Here is a 22,996-nt window from a genome sequence, read left to right as displayed (position 1 = left end):
CAGATTGGTGGGGGGGCGGGTAGAGGACGAGACATGCATTAGATGCAACACTGAACCTGCTACCTTTTACCATATGATATGGAACTGCCGGGTGGTACAGACCTTCTGGGAGAACTGTATTGACATGATCTCTACTGCCCTGGCGACGCCAATCCCTAGAGACCCCAAAATGGTACTCTTAGGCATCTGGGGGAAAGTAGAACTGTCTGAATATGGGAAAATGTTTCTGACACTTGCATTGGGGGCAGGCAAGAGACTTATTGCCGCTAAATGGTGCTCTGCCGATCCACTGTGCCTGAACCGTTGGAGTAACGAATTGGACAGATGCGCAGCCTCAGAACGCCGGATCTATAAGGCGCGGGGCTGCCCCTGCAAATTCGAAAAAATATGGGGCAAATGGCTGGATGCTCATTGAAATCCGCTAGTCGAAGTCGATCAGTGCCACTATTAACATTGGTTACATGCCTTGTTTCACAACTGTCTCACGGTCCGCTTTTGATACTGCCGTATTGCCTGCATCTGTTATATGCTTATGATTCATGTTTCATGTTTGATTTTACTATTGTTTTGTTTAAAACGTAATAAACAGAGTTATAAAAATAAATGTGCAGGTAGAATGCACCTGGGACAACTGGTTGAAGGCGTTCATTATTTTAGCAACCATAATATTAGAGAAAACTCCAGGGGATGGGTTTAAATTATTGTCCTACATAGACAAGATCAGAGAAATAAAGGGGGTTTATGGGGGAGACACATGGCTTGCATATGACGAAAAGGTTCAGGAGGGCTATGTCTGAGCGACCAGAGATTGAGTAGGATGAGGTCCAAAATTATTTATACCTAATGAATGGGAAACCATCGGGGGAGGAGGGGGAAAGGCACAGTCCCATAACAAGACAACATGTGCAAGCAGCAATAAAGTTACTGAACCTGAGAAGCACAGAAAGGGGGAGCAGCCCTTTCTGAAGAAGCAGCCATGGGGGCTAAGTCCAATACCTACAGCCAATATAAAACCCAAAACGGCAGCAAAAACCCCACTTGCTGGAATTTTGAGAAAGGGCATTACAACTGGGGCAAGGCGTGCGGATAAAGGCACAATTGCACAAAATGCAGGAGGAAAACATCCCACCAGCAGTTGCACCCGCCTGCCAGGCAAAGGGCCCAAAAAAGAACAATGAGGCAAGACACAAAATTAGAATGGAGCCAGGGAAATCCCCAATCATTATAGAAGGGTTCAAAGCAGCACTAGCTGCATACCCAGACAAAAATATCAGCCAAGAAATTGAAATGGGTTTCAAGGAAGGCTTCCACATCCCATTTCAGGGCGAAGGGTCACCCAAAATCCCCAAAAATCTAAACTTAGACAGAGAAAACCCAGAAATAATTAGGGCAAAAAGAATTGGAATTGGGGGGGGGGGGTGCATGGGAACAAATGCCATTTAAAAAATACATAGTTTCTCCTTTGGGGCTAGTACCGAAGAAGGAACCAGGGAAAATGAGAATGATACATCATCTATCGCACCCAAAAGGGCAGTCCGTGAACGATGGAATCCCAGAAACAGAAACTGCAGTGACTACACCCATTTCCAGGAGGCACTCCGAATAGTCAGAAAACGCAGAAAGGGGGCTCTGATGGCCAAATTGGACAAAGTCACCATTCAGACTGTTACCAGTTCACCCAAATGCATAGCCTTGATTAGGTTTTACTTTTGAAGAAAAGTTTTATGTGGACAGGTGCCTACCAATGGGGTGCGCAGTTTCTTGCACACTATTTGAGCAATTCAGTTCATTTTTTCAGTGAGCTTTCCTAAAGCAGGTACCGGAAGCACGCGTAGTCCACTACTTCGATGATTTTATGTTGGTAGGGTGCCAGAATCAGGAGAGTGCCAATGGGCGCTTACAAAAATGATAGAAATGGCAGTTCAATGGGGTATACCACTGGCAGCGTACAAAACAACTAAACCAGCAACAAACATAATTTTCTTAGGAATAGAAATAGACACCAAGGCAGGGGTTTATAGAATGCCAAACTTAAAGGTGACGGAACTATTAGATAAAATCAAGAAAATGGGAAAAAAAGCTTGCTAAGGGAGATTCAATCACTGGCAGAAAGTTTGAACTTTGCAGCCAGGGTGATACCTCAAGGCAAGGCATTCGCAGGGAGCATAGAGCTAAGGACTAAAGGCTGTAACAAACCACATCTGCACATCAGAGTGGGGGAAGAGGTGAAAAAAGATCTAAGAATATGGGACGAGTTCCTCACAGATTTCAACACTTTGGCGCACGCCATTGAATGTAAGCGACAAAATAGTACTATTACCGATGCAGCAGGGAGCAGAGGCTTTGGGGTCATCCTGAGGACAAACTGGGTCACCAGAGAATGGCCAGCCACATGGCATCCAGCGGGCTGGACTAAAAACGCTCCTGGACATCATCCCTATCTGGCTAGCATTACATATCTGGGGCAGGCACTTAGCAAACACAGAACTAACCGCATGGTCAGACAACATGGCGGTGGTGTGAATTAAAAACAGAAGGACAACCAAGTGCCACCTAGTGCTGAAGACCCATCACAAAAATTACACTGTTTGAAAATATTGTGGTCAGAGCAAAACACATTGCAGGAACAGACAATAACATTGCTGATGCATTATCTCGTTTTCAGTGGACATAATTTCGCCAAATGCGCAAAAAGAGATGATGATTATTGCAAAGGACTGCTGGGATATTCTGGAAAAGTAGCAAGAGCAGCATCAACGCCGAACTCCCGGGCCGGGATGCTTAGCCAGCAGCTTCAAACACCTTAAGCACGGGTGAATGCAGACAAATACTGCCAACGAAAAAGATAGACCCTGACACAGGGTTACTTTTAGACCTGGCCAAAATGGCCCTGGTGGACAACAACATAGCACAATACAGTAAGTGTCTGAAAATAGTATTAAATGTGTCGGGCTTAACACATGTAGAGTTGCTAACAACAAAAGATGTCGATGCATTTTTAGGCTGGGCCTACAGACAGGGAGTTAAGAGGGAATGTGCAAAAAGGCATCTGACAGCCATGGCTTATTTTTCCAAATTACAAGGAGACGCAAACCCAACAAGAGTTTCTTAATTTCATAACGCCTTAAAAGGCTGGGGGAGAGTGGAAGGACCACAAAAAGAGAAGAGGCGCCCGCTGGATTTCCAGAAACTAGTCATATTGACTGGTTTACTGGAGGAGATCTGCTCAGACCCCCACAAAAACCTTGCTGTTTAGAACAGCATTCTCTTTAGCATATTTTGGGACGTTCAGAGTAAGCGAGCTCACAGCATCAAGCACCAAAGCCAAAAATGGACTAGGGATGGTGGACATAAGAGTAAGGGCAGACAGCATCACCATCGACGTCCAGAAGTCCAAAACAGGCTACAAAAGGGAAATAAATGTATATTGTATTGATGATTCTGACACCTGCCCAGAATGCACCACCACCAAATATCGCATGCAGCGCCCACTGGTAGGAGGCCGGTTTTTGATCCACAGGGACACATCTGCCCTGAGTTATTTTCAGTTCAAAGGAATACTAATGAAGGTCATTGGTAAGGCAGGGTGGGACCCTAAAGAATATGGGACCCAATACTTTAGAATTGGCGCGGCGACAACAGCATTGCAAGGAGGCTAGGGGGTCCAGCAACTAAAAAACATAAGAGGTTGGAAGTCAGAATGTTTCAAAAGGTACATAAAACCGGAACTAATCTAAATCGTTTTTCCCCACAAACAGATCACAACGCCCCACTCAAATCAGCCTGGATAATAGGGCACCTGTTTGTGTTCAGAACAGGGAGATTGGTTGAGGAGACTAAAGAGGGGAACAGCATCAACATCTGGTAAAAATACCATCACTTCATGGTGGGGCTACAGGGGGCTACTTTGGCCAGACATTAACAAAAAACTGGCAGACCTGGTGGCAGAATAAAAAAAATAGGGCTCCTGGTGTGGAACCTATTCTACCCAGGAGGGTTAACTAGGAAAACAAAAGATACAAATGAATAAGTCCAAGGATGCTAGGCTCAGAACAACACCTCCACATGTATTATCAAACTCTGCATTGCTAAGGAAGGAATCACTCTTCAATAGTATGTTGTAGAGATAAATCTCATTTTTTTATATTAGAGTTGTGTGCAAAAAGACATAAATCCAACATTTAGAGAAATTAAGACATCAAAATGGTTTGCTAAAACAGAACAGTAAGACAAAAAAACAGTAAGATATTTACAACACACAGTGCCAAAAAAACATTTTTTGGGACAATCTCCAAATTGTGTGTGTGCAACAAACCCGACTCCTATTAGGATTTGTCAAGAAATTCACATATTACAGTGTACATATTCAAGTCACCATTTGTGGAAAACACATAGAACAATGGTGGGTACACAAAATTATTTTTCTTGTGTAAACAGCATTAATGTGCTGTAGTTTTGGGGGGAGTAGTGCGTCTACACCAGGTGTTTCAGCCGTTTCTAGGTGGGCTAGGTGTGCCTCATCTTTAACACGACCTTCATCAGGACGGAGTTCTGTGTAGATTGACGTCTGTGCTATGGGATAATAGATTTCACAGGCGCTAAATTTGAGATCTGCTAGCCGCATGGGCTGGTCTCTGTATGATCCTCTCGCTGGAGGTCGAAAAATGCTGATCCAGGGTGGTATCAGTGGGAAACAGACACGGCTTGCACAGCTGTGAGGGTTGCAGCATGGGCAGCCTGTCTGCAAAAAAGTACGAGCTGGAGCTCCTCAGGCTGCTGAGTCACAGATGAGACTGCAGGGGCCTGACTGCAAAGCGTTGGTTTACCAGTCAGGCCCCTGCAGTCTCATCTGTGACTCAGCAGCCTGAAGTGTAGACGCCGTAAACCAACGCTTTGCAGTCAGGCCCCTGCAGTCTCATCTGTGACTCAGCAGCCTGAGGAGCTCCAGCTCGTACTTTTTTGCAGACAGGCTGCCCATGCTGCAACCCTCACAGCTGTGCAAGCCGTGTCTGTTTCCCACTGATACCACCCTGGATCAGCATTTTTCGACCTCCAGCGAGAGGATCATACAGAGACCAGCCCATGCGGCTAGCAGATCTCAAATTTAGCGCCTGTGAAATCTATTATCCCATAGCACAGACGTCAATCTACACAGAACTCCGTCCTGATGAAGGTCGTGTTAAAGATGAGGCACACCTAGCCCACCTAGAAACGGCTGAAACACCTGGTGTAGACGCACTACTCCCCCCAAAACTACAGCACATTAATGCTGTTTACGCAAGAAAAATAATTTTGTGTACCCACCATTGTTCTATGTGTTTTCCACAAATGTTGACTTGAATATGTACACTGTAATATGTGAATTTCTTGACAAATCCTAATAGGAGTCGGGTTTGTTGCACACACACAATTTGGAGATTGTCCCAAAAAATGTTTTTTTGGCACTGTGTGTTGTAAATATCTTTCTGTTTTTTTGTCTGATTGTTCTGTTTCAGCAAACCATTTTGATGTCTTACTTTCTCTAAATGTTGGATTTATGTCTTTTTGCACACAACTCTAATATAAAAAAATTAGATTTATCTCTACAACATACTATTGAATAGTGATTCCTTCCTTAGCAATGCAGAGTTTGATAATACATGTGGAGGTGTTGTTCTGAGCCTAGCATCCTTGGACCTATTCATTTGTATCTTTTGTTTTCCTAGACCTGGTGGCATACAGGGATCCCCCAGAATTCCTGATTGTACATCTAGGGTGCAATGACCTAGTCACAATTGGGAGGAGAAATGTTTTGGAAGACACATGCGTCTCTTTAGCAGGCATCGCTTACAACTGCAAAGACACAGACATCTTTTACTCAGCCATCCTTCCCAGGAAAAAATGGGTGCGGGCAAACTCTTTTAAAGCCATAGACATTGCCAGAAAGAAACCGAATAGAGGGATAGAAGAATTCTGCACAACCAGGGATTTTGGCTTCATCAAGCACTATGCAATTTCCCTAGCCAACCTGAAACTTTTCTACAAAGATGGGACATATCTATCAGTGACAGGAATGGAGCATTTCCACCGGGAAATAGTGTACAACATAGCAGCAAGGGGATGTCGGTAGCAACTTTTAGGGGAACCTGGAAGGTCGGCAACTCTTCCAGGTGTGGTGGCACGGGCTAGAGGAAGTAATCTCAGGACCGTGTCCAAAAGTACACATTATGTTTATGGTTATTATGATTGTTTTGTTTATTATAACATAATGATGTGCAATAAAAACCCACAGCCTTTTTATTGGCAACACTCAATCAATGTTTTGTGTGATATATGGGGAGAACATTGGGTTTTAGCTGTCTACCTTTGGGTTCACTGTTTATAGCCAGCGCTGCGCAGGGGGAACCCTGCAGCTCCAAAGCAAGGGACAGTATCCTGTGCCCCATGGAAGGCAGGATAGGGAGAGGGGTCACAGGACAGTTGGCTGCCAACAACACAGCCAAGGTCAGGGGAAAGCACATGCACCCCCCGCTCCTTCTCTCCTCCCCCCTGCCCCTCAGACTCCTGGAGCCTGGCAGGATGAGGGGCAAGGTGGGAGCAACACCTTGGACAGCCCACCAAGGAAGTGCTAAGCACCCCAGGGCAAGGCAGGCAGGAAATATCAGCCAGCAACAAAAGAAGCACCTCAGGGTGCAAAATGCTGGACACAGCCCCCACACAGGCAAAGCCCAGGGCCAGCCCATGGCACAATATAATGAGTTACATTTGCAGCAAACTGTCAGGATCGCTTTCTGATAGTTCCCCGACTCCTCACCTGAACTGCCAGAGCTGATGGTTGGAGTCTTCTTCTATCGGAAGTCAGTCTTCTTGTGTAGGTATGGTCTACCACGGGAGGCCGCCACTGTGCTTACTTAATGAACAAGTAGTACAGTGGACCAGCTCCTGGGGTAGCTTAGTAGGGGAAAAAGCCAGATCGACACAAAAAACCCCTTGAATGATCAGGATGGTATCTTGCAGTTTCCCAAGATTGTTGTGTAGAGATAACTTGAATCCCAAGAAGTAACCACGAATGCAAGCTAGATTTGCAAGAAAGAGGACCGTCCCATAAGGCCTGCAGCTCAGCGCGGAGGCTGACAGAAACTGTAAAAGGCAAGAAGTCCAGGCGGGAATCCAAGAAAGCAGAAAGGAGGAAATGAGGGGCTAAGGAACGAGAAAGAGAGCGGGCCGCGGGCACCAGAGTACAGGAACAAGTGAAGCGGAGCTGAGCACTGTATCAGGAAGACAGCCAATAGTCAGGAGAGTGGCAGCTAAACTAACGCTGCAATGGAAAGCTGCCGAGCAGAGACAGAGACAGGAGGAGAAGGGGGGCGTCGTGAGGGACTCAGAAAAGAAGACAGGGGCTGGGCTCAGCAGAGCTAAGGAGGACAGCGTTGTGACCCAAGGGCGAGGACAAACTCACGGGTTGAAACGCACGACCGCCGGGGATTGCAAAGCTAAATGCATCCCGGCGGTGGCCATGTTGGAAGTACACTAGACCGCGGCAAACGTGCCAGGGAATAGCGTGATGGCACATTTCCATTGCGTCTCGTGCTCCATCGGTCCCACAGTCTCCAGGACCGTGAGCGCATGACAGTATGCCCCCCTTATCCCCTGGATGTCCCAGGTTTCCGTGACGGGCCCGATGGAACTTGCGAAGAAGTACGGGGGCATGCACAAAGGTACTGGGTTCCCAAGAATCTTTGGAATTGGGGTAGCCCTTCCAATGAACCAGGTATTCCAGTCAGCCCTTGCGATATCTGGAGTCCAAGATCTGAGAGACTTCGTATTCCTCCGTGTTGTTGTCCTGCCCGGAGGTTTTCCTGTGAATGGGAAGAGGATGAACATCAACTCCCCCAGGGCGAAGTAGGGAGGAATGAAAGACGGGATGAATGCGACTGAGGCTGGTTGGTAATCTTAAGCGATAGGCCACAGGGTTGATCCGGGCGAGAATTTCATAAGGACCCAAGTATCTGGGGGAAAGCTTGGAGGGACGTACCCAACGTGGGAGGTACTTGGTAGATAGCACACTTTAGATCCTACCTCCCAGAAAGGTCCAGGGGAACGTTTGCGGTCAGCCTGTACCTTAGTTGTGAGTTGCGAGTCAAGAAGGTTGTGCTTGGCGATGCGATGTGCCTCGGTGATCTCAGCTAACGAGGCCTCAATAGATGGGATGTTGGTAGGAAGCGAGTCCACAGGTAGTAAGCCACAAGGATGTAAGCCATAGGTGGAATAGAAGAGGGTGATACCTGTGGCGGTATGGATAGAATTATTATATGAGAACTCTGCTGTAGGCAACAGGGAGACCCATTTGTCTTGTTGTGAGTTTGTGTACCAACGTAGGTATTGCTCCAGTGTACCATTGAGTCGCTCGGTCTGTCCATTCATCTGCGGGTGAAAACCAGATGACAGAGCCCTTTCTATTCCTAGTCTAGAACATATTGCCTTCCAGAACCTTGATGTGAACTGGCTACCGCTGTCCGATACAATTTTATCTGGTAGACCATGTAAGCGGTAGATGTCTCGGATAAAGACTTCTGCCATCGAAGACGCTGAAGGAATACCAGAAAGATGGGAAAAGTGGGCTAATTTGGTGTAATAGTCCACTGTCACCATGATGCACGTACACCCTTCAGACACTGGAAGTTCCACAATAAAGTCAGTGGAAATGTGACTCCAAGGTTTGGTGGGGAGCTTGGCTTGTTCCAGTAAACCAATGGGTTTCCGAGTACAAGTTTTACTTCTTGCACACACTAGACAGTTCACTGTATATTTCTTCACGTCGACCGACATTCCTGGCCAAAAGAATGAACGAGAGTGGAGGTCGAGTGTACCTTTCGAGCCTTAATAGCCTGCAGATTTATGATCATGACACCAAGACAGGGCCTTGAGGTGTAAGGTAGGGTCAGGAAGAAATAGTCTATTGTTGATAAAGAGAAGTCCCTCCTTGGTCTCGGCGAAGGGAAGGTACTGTTTAGGGATAGATGACTTAGATTGCATGGTAGCCTCTTTGACGTCTTTCATGAAGGAGGAGACTAGTGAATTGATTCAGTTCCTGGGAAAAATAACATTGTGAGACCTCTCAGAAGAGTTTTCTGGTGAGTCCCGGCGAGAGAGCGCATCAGCTAGGATATTTTGACTCCCTGGTAGATATGTTATCCCAAAGTCATACTGGGCATAAAAATGCACCCATCTTGCCTGTCGTGAATTGACGCAGTCCATACGTTGTAGTGTCTTCAAATTCTTGTGATCCGGTCTGATGACAAACTGGAAAGTGCTCCCCTGGAGCAGATGTCACCATTCCTCACAGGCTCTTTTCATGGCCAACAGTTCTCTCTCTATAACCGAGTAACTGCATTCACTCGTTGTAAGAGTCTTGGATATGTATCCAATAGGGTGTTCCTTTCCTTCATGCTCTTGGAGGAAGACTACTCCTATTGCCCTCGCTGATGCATCGGCCTCTATAATGAAAACTTTAGTTTGATCTGGTTGACGAAGAATCGGGGCAGATGAGAACTGATCTTTGAGATGATGGAAAGCTGTCTCTGCCTCTGCAGTTCATTTGAAAGGGTTAGCTGACTTCTTAAGTAGCCCAGTAGCGGGCAAAACTATGTTGGTGAAATGAGGTATAAATTTGCGAAAAAAAATGTGCAAAGCCCAGAAATTTCTGAACCCCTTTTACTGAAGACAGAGATGGCCAGTCCAGAATGGCAAGTACCTTCCAGTTATCCAATCTGATGCCCTCGCTGGAAAGGATAAATCCCAGATAGGGGACTGAAGATACACAGAACATGCACTTTTCAGGTTTAATGAGAAGAGGATGTGTTTGTAAGCGGGACAAGACTGATCGGAGGTTTTGCGTATGTTCTTGAATTGAGGGAGAAAAGACCAGAATGTTGTCCAAGTAGACAATAACTGTATGAAAAAGCATATCAGAGAACAGACGGTCAATAAAACACTGAAAGATGGCTGGTGCGTTAACTAGACTGAAGGGCATCACCCGATACTCGAAATAGCCATACGGTATCCTAAAGGCTGTTTTCCACTCGCCTTTTTTGATGCGAAGCAGATGATAATCACTGCGCAAGTCCAATTTGGTGAAGATGTTGGAACCCTAGACTGCTTCGAGTATGTCAGAGATGAGAGGCATTGGTAACGTTCCCCAATGGTCACCTTGTTAAGCCCTCTATAGTCAATGCAGAGCCGGAGCTCGGTGGAATCCCTCTTAGGTATAAAGAACAATGAGGCTCCGGCTGGAGATTGGGACGGTCGGATGAGACCGTTTTCAAGATGAGTGTCAAGGAAGGTCCGTAATGCCTTTTTTCAGTGATTGACAAAGAGAACATTTGTCCGAATGGAACCAGAGCGTCCGGTGCCAAGTCGATGGAACAGTCTTCCGGCCAATGGGGAGGAAGGGCGAGGGTTCCCTTATCTATGACCACCTCATGAAAGTCCCTCAGTTCTGCAGGAATGCAGTGTACTGTGCGGGATTCTGTAGAAGAGTTGGGCATTGTGGGAACTGCGTAATATCCCGGCTCTGGAAGACAGTGTTGTCTACAAAAAGAGGAGTGAAACCTCAAGATGTTGTTGGACCAGTTGATTGTGGGATTATGCTTCCTCAACCACGCTATTCCCAGTATTACTGGGCAATGAGCTGCGCGGATGATGTTGAATGTCATCCTTTCAGTGTGTTGCAAGATGTTTACTTGAAGAGACTCAGTGGTATGGTTTATCGGGCCAGAACTGAGCGGTGTACCATCTACTCCCTCAACCTTCTGGTTTTCTTCCTTTTCCACTCGCTGGATGCCAACCTTGTTGGCCCAATGGGTATCTATAAAGTTACCTGCCGCACCACAAATGAGAGCAAGAGTATCAATGGCTTGTTTCTTTAGGATTATCTGCACACTTACTACCATGAGGCGTGAGTCTTCTCTCAGTTCCGGTGTAGTTACTGCCACTGAAACATAGGGACTGTTGATTGCACCTCGGTATCCCGTCCCCTCTAGGAGCGAGGTCTTCTGTTTCCCTTGCGTCTTGGTGGGACCTCGGGACAGTCTCTTAATAGATGACTTGAAGATCCACAATAGAGACATAATCCACCGTCCCTCCGCCATCTGCGCTCTTCTGGAGTGAGTGGTGCTCTGGCAGTTCCAAACTGCATTGGCTCATCCTTAACAGAGCGGGAAGCAACCTGAGAGGGAGAGGCTACCGAGGTTGGTGAAGGAGTGTAGGGAACTCTGCTTTTCTTCTTTTCAGTCTTTCGTTCTCCCAGACGGTAATCTATTTGAAGGACCGTAGAAAGCAGGCCCGAGAATGAGAACGACCTAGGAATCTTGGTTAGTTCACCCTTGAGCTCCTCCTTGAGCCCTCACCGAAATATCATTTATTGGGCTTGTTCGGGCCATCTGGCCTCTACTGCTATGCTCTTGAAATGAGTGGTATAGGATAGCAGATCGGTGGATCCTTGCTGGATGTCCAGTAATTCCTCACAAGCACTGAAGCTTATCTCGGGGTGTTCGAAGGTCTGTTTGAGTAGAGTACGGAACACCTCATAGTCCTGTAAGACGGGATCATTGCAAGTTACCAATGGGGTAGCCCAGGCCAGGGCGTTGCCTGCCAGATTAGTGATCATAATCCCCATTCGTGCATGCTCGGATGTGTAAGTACTGGAGCAAAAAGCACAATGGATGGTACAGGCTTCTAAAAACTTGTTGCGTTTTTTGGGAGAGCCATCGTATTTCCCAGATGAAAGAGGCATGGGAGGCAGATCAGACGGGGGTTGGTCTCTGGCTGCCACCAATTGTCGGAGGACCGTATTTTCGGTCTTCAAATTCTGTACTTCCATGTTTAAATTCTGCACTGCGGCCACTATTTCTTGCAACGGTTCCACCGTGGCCATCTTTTCGGCAGGGGGTATTAAGCATTTCAAACTGTCAGGATCGCTTTCTGATAGTTCCCCCGACTCCTCACACGAACTGCCAGAGCTGATGGTTGGAGCCTTCTTCCGTCGGAAGTCAGTCTTCTTGTGTCTGAAACACTTGTGTATGAGCGCGATAGAAATAAAATATCAATCAATCAATCATGTAGGTATGGTCTAACACGGGAGGCCACCACTGTGCTACTTAATGAACAAGTAGCACAGTGGACCAGCTCCCGGGGAAGCCTAGTAGGGGAAAAAGCCGGATCGGCACAAAAAACCCCTTGAATGATCAGGATGGAATCTTGCAGTTTCCCAAGATTGTTGTGTAGAGATAACTTGAATCCCAAGAAGTAACCACGAATGCAAGCTGGATTTGCAAGAAAGAGGACCGTCCCATAAGGCCTGCAGCTCAGCGCGGAGGCTGACAGAAACTGTAAAAGGTAGGAAGTCCAGGCAGGAATCCAAGAAAGCGGAAAGGAGGAAATGAGGGGCTAAGGAACGAGAGAGAGAAAGAGAGCGGGCCGCGGACATCCGAGTACAGGAACAAGTGAAGCGGAGCTGAGCGCCGTATCAGAAAGACAGCGAATAGTCAGGAGAGTGGCAGCTAAACTAACGCTGCAATGGAAAGCTGCCGAGCAGAGACAGAGACAGGTGGAGAAAAGGGGACGTCGCGAGGGACTCAGAAAAGAAGACAGGGGCTGGGCTCAGCAGAGCCAAGGATGACAGCGTTGTGACCCAAGGGCGAGGAAAAACTCACGGGTTGAAACGTGCCGACCGCCGGGGATTGCAAAGCTAAATGCAGCCCGGCGGTGGCCATGTTGGAAATACACTAGACCGTGGCAAATGTGCTGGGGAATAGCTGTGAAAACAAGGAAATAATATGAGGCAGGGTAACCAAAAAGGAAACGCACCAAACACAGGTTACAAAGGAACATACAAAGCACTTTATTATATACTGAATCCAGTTACAAAAGAACAGAACAAAATTCAGATAGCTATCGACCCTCAGTACAACACAGCGAACTCCGGCGTGGTTCAGTGTGCTCAGTGAGTGCAAATATTCATTGAAACAGTCAGGCTTTTATACATTTCAAGCCTGCTGTTCAGCCCTCCTTTGGGTTAACCATTCCATAAATAGGTTACTGCTCTAGGGTCCCTTGCCAAGTCAAATCTAGTTCATCTTAGGTTTATACATTAACAAGAAGAAATGGTAATAATGTATGCTCTAGGCCTAACATTACAATGCGGGACTTAATTTATACAATATAGTTAAGCAGGTGTTCTCATTCAATTATAGATCAGTTTCGGTGATACAGGTAATCCATTGCACACAGGTCAGCAGAAGGACAAGGTCTTAGCTCATGACCCTAACAAGTGGCCTGCAGGCAAGTTATACATTAGCTGTACAGAGGTCCTGACAATCGATTTCTGTTCTGAATAACATAGGCTACCATTTTAGCTCACATGGTGACTTTATAGAGCAAGAAAACCTAAAATGGCGACTTGACCCAAAATGACAGTTTACATGGTTTCTAAGGTCAGGACCTTGCAATGCAAGTTTATTCACATGTAGTTTATGAGCAGCTTGTTAGCAGCTTGGCGTAGGCCAATATACATATATTCATAGCAATAGGAGGCACGATATAATTTCTAGTTTGACAAACCCTCCTTTTGGCCTATGCCAAGTGCTAAACTACTTCTGATCTCCCTGCAAATAACTCCATGTGTCATCGTCCATACACCCTGAATAGCTGTCAGAAATATCTATCGCCATTAGATCTTTTACTAAGATCTCTTTCAGTACATACTCCTTAGATGTTTTATCCGGGACATACACTTTATGTCCTATTGTACCTATCGCCTGAGCGCAACATCCCCCTAGCATTGAACATATACTTGGTAGACATTGGATACAACAACAAAGAAATAGCAGAATTCCCAAAATAATCAGCAAAACTGAAAGCACTTTCCAACCCCAAGACCGCAAGAAGTCCCAGAACCAAGCGCTAAGATCCCAATTTCCCTCGGGAACATGCACTTCTGAACTAAGAATGTGCAGATTCTGTATTGCCTTAAAAATAGTTGAGGAGGAATCCGGTGCGAAAACATAGCAAGCGGACCCCACTAGTTTAAAAACTCCACCACGTTCAGCCAGAATGACATCTAATGCCATCCGGTTCTGAAGCGCTACCAATCTGATCACTTTCTGCTCTAAAGTCATATTATAGAGTATATCTGTGGTCCGGTTGATGGTTCTCTCCAGTACTCTCGCTAGTTTCCTGATATCCTCGGAATTCACTATCTGCCCAAAGAATGGAAGGAATGATTTCGCTACATCTCCTAAAACCTGTGCTGGAGTGTCGCCATTCTCGTCCCGCCGTGGACGAGCCTTCGAAACCTCTACAGTACTTGCTATAAACACCCCAGGTAACAGAATTCCTAGATAACAAGTTCCCTGCCAATCCCTGGGCAACCATGGAAATGCTACATTACCGCAAACAAAATAGATAGGTTCGCCTACATACAAAGGTCTGTCTTCCCCAGTCAAATTTGCAACGTTGGCACAACCTTTAAAATCTCCCATTGACCGAGTGCCATTCCTCTGAATGCAGTAAAAACACAGCAATACGTTTTCGGGGCCCAGGCACATTGTTCATTGTCCGAGGTGGTCACACCCTTATTTATAAGTCCAATACGAGCAGCAGCGGTGGCGGTAGCAGGCATTGTAGATTTTCAATTGACGACCCCAATGTTCGTTGCTGGCGACACTACGGTCGCGCGGCTTCTTAGTCCTTCCACAACCCCTAGCCAACAGAATCCCCTTCCTCAACTTTTTGGGCAAAAGCAAGCCCTTGACGATCCTTTCCTTCCTTGAATGCACAGCCGAACCGTGCCGTATGTCTATCAGATGCACAGCAAAACCGTGCCGTATGTCTATCTTCGTGGCCGGAAGTTATATCTTGTTGTGCCTGGTATTGTTTGATCCGAGAACAAGATGTCGTCACTTCCCGTTGGAAGCAACGTATCAGAGGCAAGTGAAGTTGGAACAGTAATTTCCGGGAGCAAAATTTTCGGAGAGTGCAGAGACAAAATGGCAGCTTCCCCAAGCCTCACGGGCTCAGAAATATTCTCCGACGCACTCTCAGTGCTACTCACTGCTTTGGGATCATTGGTTGCAGCGTTAGCGAGGGGTTCTGTTTCTTCTGTAACGTGTGGCACTGGGTTAGGAAGTTTCTTGACATGCGTCGCGTGGATCCAATGCTTCCGGCCTGCGACACGCACAGCTGTTTGGGTGACCAGCAGGACCTGGAACGGGCCCCGCCACCGAGGTGCAAGGCAGGACGATCGGTCAAAGGATTTGACCAAAACCCAACTTCCAGGTTGTATACTGTGGCCTGGGCCCTCGTATCGCGCGGGTAAAGCGTCTCGTACCTGGTGATAAATTGAAAACAGGTTTTTAGTCAATTGGTTACAATAGTCGGAGAGAAGTACATTTTCTACATCGCGCAATGCGCAGCTTTTAGGCAAACCCCAAATATTAGCAGGTCTCCCCATTACCACCTCAAAGGGAGAGAGCCCAGTCTTAGTTTGAGGGGTTGTCTGCATTGAAAGTAACACGATCGGTAAGGCGTCCGGCCATTTTAGTTTGGTGCCGGCACACGTCTTAGCGAGCTTGTTTTTTATGATACCATTGTGTCTTTCCACTAATCCGGCGCTCTGAGCATGTCTGGCCGAATGGAATCGTTTGTCAATTTGCATTGCCGTACATATCTGTAGAATTACAGCAGCGATAAAATGCGGACCATTATCCGACCAGATAACTCTCGGCAAACCGAACCGTGGGAAGAATTCCTTTAACATGGTCTTTGCAGTGGTCATGGCTGTAGCGTCTTTAACAGGGAAAGCCTCAACCCACTTACTAAAGGCGCAAATGACCACAAGGACATATTTTAGATTGTTACATCGCTCCATTTCAATAAAGTCAAAGTGAATCACGTCAAACGGGACAGAAGGAGGCCCAAAGCTACCTCTTCGAGTTGCTGTCCCCTTTCCCACATTGTGTTGTAGGCAAATCATGCAATTTTGGACATAATGCTGGGCGATTTTTGAAATCTTATCATTAACCCAGACTTTCTCTAACATTCTCGTGATCTGTTGAGCGCACACATGTGTGGGACCGTGTGCCATGGTAACCATCATTACTATATAGGCATTAGGAAGCAACCATTTCCCTTCAACCATGTCCACCCAACACCCATCATCATCGAGTTTCCCCAAGCCCTCAGCCCACCTCTTGGATTCTTCTAATGTGGCATTGGCTTGGATATCCAGTACAGACCCGACACCCTCATCCATTGCATAGGCATCTACAGTCTCCCTTGAAACATACATCTCCGTGAAGAGATCAGAGGCAGTTTGTCTAGCTATTTGATCAGTGAAAGCATTCCCTTTCCCTACATCATCTATAATCTTGCGATGTGCTGCGCACTTAATGATTGCTAACTGACTAGGGAGCGCAAGCGCTGAAAGCAATTGTACTATCAGGGAGCCATGTTGGATCTTGGTGCCATGCGAAGTTAAAAACCCTCTCTCTGACCAAAGTCTCCCAAAGTTGTGAGCCACCCCAAAGGCATACTGGCTATCAGTATATATGTTTACTGTTAGCCCTTCGGAAAGCTCACAAGCTCGAGTCAATGCTATAATCTCTGCGGCCTGCGCAGAGTTATGCGTAATTCTCTTGGTCTCCACAACCGTACTCAATGTAGTGACTGCATAAGCAGCTGTGGATGTACCATCCAGTAGTTTGAAGCAGGAGCCATCACAAAACAGCTCCCCTTGTGGGTTATCCAAAGGAGTGTCCCTCAAATCAACTCTGCCTTTTGTATCTTGTTCAGTAGTATACAGGCAGTCATGTGACTCTTCGTCACCGCAAACAGTATTTTGCGGGAAAGGTAGGAGTTCAGACGGATTAAGAACGCAGCACCTCCTAATTTGAATGTGGGGAGCAAACCAGATTAATTCATATCTTGTCAGTCGTGCGGAAGTGAGGTGTTGCGTTTGGGTATTGTTCAATAGAATATCTACAGAGTGAGGCACCATCAGGGTTAAATCATGGCCTAGGACCATTCCCTCACTCTGTTTTACAGACGCAGCAGCAGCAGCGACAGCACGCAAACATCTTGGCAAAGCGCATGCAACAGGATCAAGGGCGGAAGAGTAGTAAACGCATGGCCTATTCTTCCCTCCATGTTCCTGCGTTAATACAGCCAAAGCACATCCATCACATTCATGCACAAACAACACAAAGGCCTTCTCATAGTTCGGTGTGCCCAAAACTGGCGCCGAACATAATGCAGTCTTGAGCAACTCGAATGAATGTTGATGCTCCGTATTCCATGGCAATGGCGAAGAAATACCCTTCTTCGTCAAGGCCAACATCGGTTTTATCACTAGTGAGAAGTTTGGGATCCATAACCTACAGTAAGAAGCCATACCTATCAAGGCTCTAACTTCCTTTTGTGTATTTGGGACAGACATGCCAGAAATGTGTTTTATTCTTTCAGGTGTCAATCTTCTTCCCTCCTTTGACAGGAGATAGCCTAAATAGGCGACCTCCTGGCAACAATATTGAAACTTTTTAAGCAAAGCTTTGTGACCATGCTTAGCTAGATTGATGAGCAACAACACAGTGCCCTCTTTACAAGAGCTCTCAGAGTCAGCGGCTAAAAGCTAATCATCAACATATTGAAGCAACGTACAAGTAGGGGGCAATCCAAGGGTATCAAGCTGCTCTTTCAAAGCCCTACTATATAATACTAGGACTCTCAGTATAACCTTGAGGTGCACGAGTAAATGTGAATGAGCGTCCCCCTAAGGTGAACGCGAACAAGTATCTACTATCCTCATGTATAGGAATACTGAAGAAAGCATTCTTTAGTTCCACAACACTGAAGTGAGTAGCCGTAGCTGGAATCATGGTTAATATTGTCGTCACATCAGGCACAATTGGAAATTGCGGAGCGACTACTTTATTAATGGCACGTAAATCAATTATAAAATGAAATGGAATTGCATTATCACCTTTTTTGTACATGGGTAAAATCGGACTATTGCACAAACTTCCTGCAATTTCCTCAATCACCCCACGATGCACAAAATCGGAAACAATGCTCTTCAAAGCTCGCTCGCCTTCAACTGAGATCTTATACTGTGGAATACGGGGCAGCTTAATTCCATGTTTCAAAACTATTTTAACAGGCTCAATCTGCAAAACACCGACATCATTGTCATCAACTGCCCACAAACACTCTGGTACATTACTGAATTCTGGCGGCAAAGGTCTAGTCAAGAATTGCGAAACAGAACATTGCTGTGGTGAAATCGTCAAACGCACTCCATCAGAAGAACAATGAATTACCGCATTTAATTCCTTCAACAGATTCAACCCCAGCAAATTCTCTCCACAATTCGAAGTCAAGAGAAATGGACAGTGGTCCGTAAAGGGACCCAAAGAAATAGGTACCGGTGAAGAAACCGGACAAACAACTGGTGTGCCAGAAAACCCTACAGAAACATTGGTTTGCCCTGACAGTGGAATGTTTGGAACCCGAGAATGATCAATGGAGCACTTCTGTGCTCCAGTGTCTATCAAAAATTGATGTTTCCTATTTCCCACTACCATTTCAACGTAGGGACCTTTCTGATTAACGGGAATAGGTGTAGGTTCCAAACCCTGCTTCGGGCAATCCTAACGAAACAAAATATCATCAAAAGGAAGCTCTTCAGATAGATATGCAGCAGAAGGATGATCAAATATGTTTCTAGTATCCACACTCGAAGTCTGATTATCCTGTGAAAAAGGTTGTTGGGGATCCTGCGAAAACTGACCTCTACCAGGGCCCCCTACACCCGGGCGACCTCTGGATCGTCTACCCATATTTCCAAATGTGTTATTCGACCTCTATCGAAGGACGGGACATTGTGCACGCCAATGACCCTACTGGCGACAATAGGCACACTGGTTAATATTCACAGGACCCAAGGGCACATTCCCTTGTGGAACATACTGACCTCTAATCTGCGAACTACCCCCTCTGGGGCCTCTAACAATTTGCTGTAACAATACTTTAGTCTTCAAATCACCTTTTCTCTTCTCAACTCTATCTTTTTCATTATTGACACGGTTCTCGTAGTACTAAGCCATGTGCAGTACTTCTGATTGGGATTTCGCCTGCCAAGCGCTCTCAGAAGACATAATTTGTGACTGGATGTCAGGCAGCAATCCATGTACAAATTTGTCCACAAATAATCTTTTCCCATACTCTGTGCCTAAGTCTTGTCCACTGAAATCCGACAATACCTGTTCGAACCCATTAAAGAACTCGGTAGCACCCTCATATTTTCCTTGGACACAGGCCGTAAGCTTGTCCCAAATAATTCTCTTTTCGGGGATTATAGTTTTCAGTTTTGCAATGATTCTGTCAGGCAAAGTTAGTATCACTTGAGGTGGTCTCTCACCAGCTGGCCTTTCCCCATCAAGCCTAACTATGTTAGCCCATGTATCTCCCAACCCTGGTACATCGTCTATAGTTCTAACTTGTTTCCACAAATCTACAGGCAGGAGTACAGGGAATAGCAAATCAATGTCGCCTAGGGTAAACACTGAGGACTGCAAAACGGACTATATCTCTTTATAGAACCCTGTCGGATTTTTCCTAATGTCAGGAATAGTTTGTCTAATAGTATTCACTTCCTGTCGTGAAAACGGGACGTGAACAAACTGCGATACATAATGTGCAGGAATGTCCACAGCAGGTGTACCTGCTGCAGCATTAGCAGGAATCTCAACCTTTGGGACAAATGTCGGAGGAACCTCTCTCATAGGCAACTGAGATGTAGGCAACTCCGAACGCTTACTAAGCAACAGAGCTAAGTCGAGCGCTAAAGCAGTTGAAGAAGTGTCAAGTGAAAAAGCTCTCATAAATGCTCAATAACTCTGTGGGACAACTAACCTTTCTCTTTAAACATTCATCCTGCAGGTACTCTACCATTACCTGTATCACTTTCCTCTGCATTTCTAGCGTATATTGACTGTATGTGTCATATACCTCAACTGGAGTTATCGATATGTCTGAAATCCATCTAATCGCATCTTTTGTACAAATTCGCGCCTCCTCAGATGTCGATTTACGACACGGAAGAAATTGTTTCTGTACATACATACTTTCTTCTTCATCATCCTCATTCCGTAACCTTTCCAACTCCTTTCTATACTCAAATATCCTCTCAACATGCTCATGTTACTTCTCCACAGTGTCTCTTGAAAACGCTAAAGTATTCAGGTCCCTCAACCCTTGTGGGAGGTCTGCATTATTTAATTTACCCCACATTACACATAAATGAATCCCTAAACCTTCAATGAAAACATTTTTCTCAGGAAAATTATCCATATTAGAAAGTGTGGCAAGAACATTAGCTCGATCATCTCACTCCATACAATACTTAGCCCATGCAAACAAATCCTGTTTCTTTTCTATAGGTACAGTATTATGAGTAACAATCCTCGACCCCTCACCCTGATCAACTACAGGCGGTACAGAACTACTTGGGTGTGAGGGTGCAGGCAAATTCAATGGAGGTACTATTACTGGTGCAATGGGAAGAGGCAGAGGAGCAGGTGGAGGAACAACAACCGGAGGAATAGGAACAATAGGTTGAGCAGGAAGAGCAGGAATAACAGCAGGAAGAGGTACAGCAGGAGGAAGAGGAACATACGGAGGTGGTGCAGAGGCACCAGGCCTTCGTTCATTTAACAATTTGTCGATAAACTCATCAGAAGCATGAAGATCTTTAGAAGGATAGATTTTCTGAATACCGAGTGAGAAAGCCCTGTCCATATTCCTAACCGACTCAGACTGTTTGTCCTGATCATATAACGCCTTTTCAGCATTTGTTTTATGATGGCGCACATGCTTTTCCCTACTTTTAAGCTGCTGCAACGCTTCTCTTTTCCAATTTTGCAAAACATCAAAGCTGCAGGTCTGGTCTTCTTTTTTAACAAGACTGACTCTAAATATTCAATACGAGGGATCTCAAAACTACCATTGACTGGCCACTGAAGTTCGGAGGCATGTCTGGTTTGTCTGTGCCAAATTTTATTAAATACTACACTTCCAATGCCATGCTTACAGTACATAGTACATGCCGGTGACCCCTCCTGTGGTGCCGGACGGCTAAATTCCAAAGATTGTCTATCGCTGCGGAATAATGCCCTAAAGCAGCTAGACAATTTCCAGGCATTTCTCAAATACTCGGTGTTACCTGGTCAATAATTGTGTCTGCAGATACAATGCGCCAAATTCAAATTGTCAGGGTTGAATTAAGAGTCGGGTAACGACTCACCTGACCAAACCTAAGGAGGACCGATCGGTTTACAAAGGACTTACCTAACGAATTTTACCTTGTGTATGGTGATTTCGGCAAATCTGCCCGCCTCAAAAAATTGACCCTCGTCAAGATGCCGTCTCAGACCACACGGCTATCGTCCAGGGAACGGATCGTGCAGCGCTGTTGAGGTGTCGCATCTCGTTCAGTCGGGCCCGTTATGTCACACCGTCCGATCCCGGTCCGATAGCGTGCATCAACCTTCAATAATCCGGCATCAATCTTGAGGGTCCCTATTCCGGGCACCAACTGTGAAAACAAGGAAATAATATGAGGCAGGGTAACCAAAAAGGAAACACACCAAACACAGGTTACAAAGGAACATACAAAGCACTTTATTTTATACTGAATCCAGTTACAAAAGAACAGAACAAAATTCAGATAGCTATCGACCCTCAGTACAACACAGCGAACTCCGGCGTGGTTCAGTGTGCTCAGTGAGTGCAAATATTCATTGAAACAGTCAGGCTTTTATACATTTCAAGCCTGCTGTTCAGCCCTCCTTTGGGTTAACCATTCCATAAATAAGTTACTGCTCTAGGGTCCCTTGCCAAGTCAAATCTAGTTCATCTTAGGTTTATACATTAACAAGAAGAAATGGTAATAATGTATGCTCTAGGCCTAACATTACAATGCGGGACTTAATTTATACAATATAGTTAAGCAGGTGTTCTCATTCAATTATAGATCAGTTTCGGTGATACGGGTAATCCATTGCACACAGGTCAGCAGAAGGACAAGGTCTCAGCTCATGACCCTAACAAGTGGCCTGTAGGCAAGTTATACATTAGCTGTACAGAGGTCATGACAATCGAGTTCTGTTCTGAATAACATAGGCTACCATTTTAGCTCACATGGTGACTTTATAGAGCAAGAAAACCTAAAATGGCAGCTTGACTCAAAATGACAGTTTACATGGTTTCTAAGGTCAGGACCTTGCAATGCGAGTTTATTCACATGTAGTTTATAAGCAGCTTGTTAGCAGCTTGGCGTAGGCCAATATACATATATTCATAGCAATAGGAGGCACAATATAATTTCTAGTTTGACATAGCGTGATGGCACATTTCAATGGTGTCTCGTGCTCCATCGGTCCCACAGTCTCCAGGACCGTGAGCATATGACACAAACACAAATCAGTTTGGGACTCTGCATGGAGCCCCAAACAAGTACCTTGCTTACGCAGCATACTTTTTCTTTTCCCATAACCCTCCCACCCAAGAAAAAGGGAGAGAAGAAGGAGAAGAAAGAACAGGGCACCGTACGGGGCCCACATTGTCGTGCGACCAAGAAGGCGGCACGGGCCAGAGGATGCAACCCCAGGACCTCGTGCCCAAAAGTACACATTATGTTTATGGTTATTATGATTATGTTTTGTTTATTATCACATAATGATGTGCAATAAAAACCCACAGCATTTTTATTGGCAACACTCAATCAATGTTTCGTGTGATAAATGGGGGGAACATTGGGTTTTAGCTGCTTACCTTTGCGTCCACCGGTTATGGACAGTGCGGCTCTGGGATGGTAAGGCTCAGCGCCCCGCCCACCCGCCTGACCCCTGTGCACCCATCATGGTCCTGGGCTTCTTCCTGGACTATGAGGCGGGCCAGCTCC

This window comes from Ambystoma mexicanum, chromosome 13 (genome assembly GCF_040938575.1).
Source record: "Ambystoma mexicanum isolate Mex_15411 chromosome 13, UKY_AmexF1_1, whole genome shotgun sequence".
Classification (NCBI taxonomy): Eukaryota; Metazoa; Chordata; class Amphibia; order Caudata; family Ambystomatidae; genus Ambystoma; species Ambystoma mexicanum.
This window is presented reverse-complemented; position numbering follows the sequence as displayed.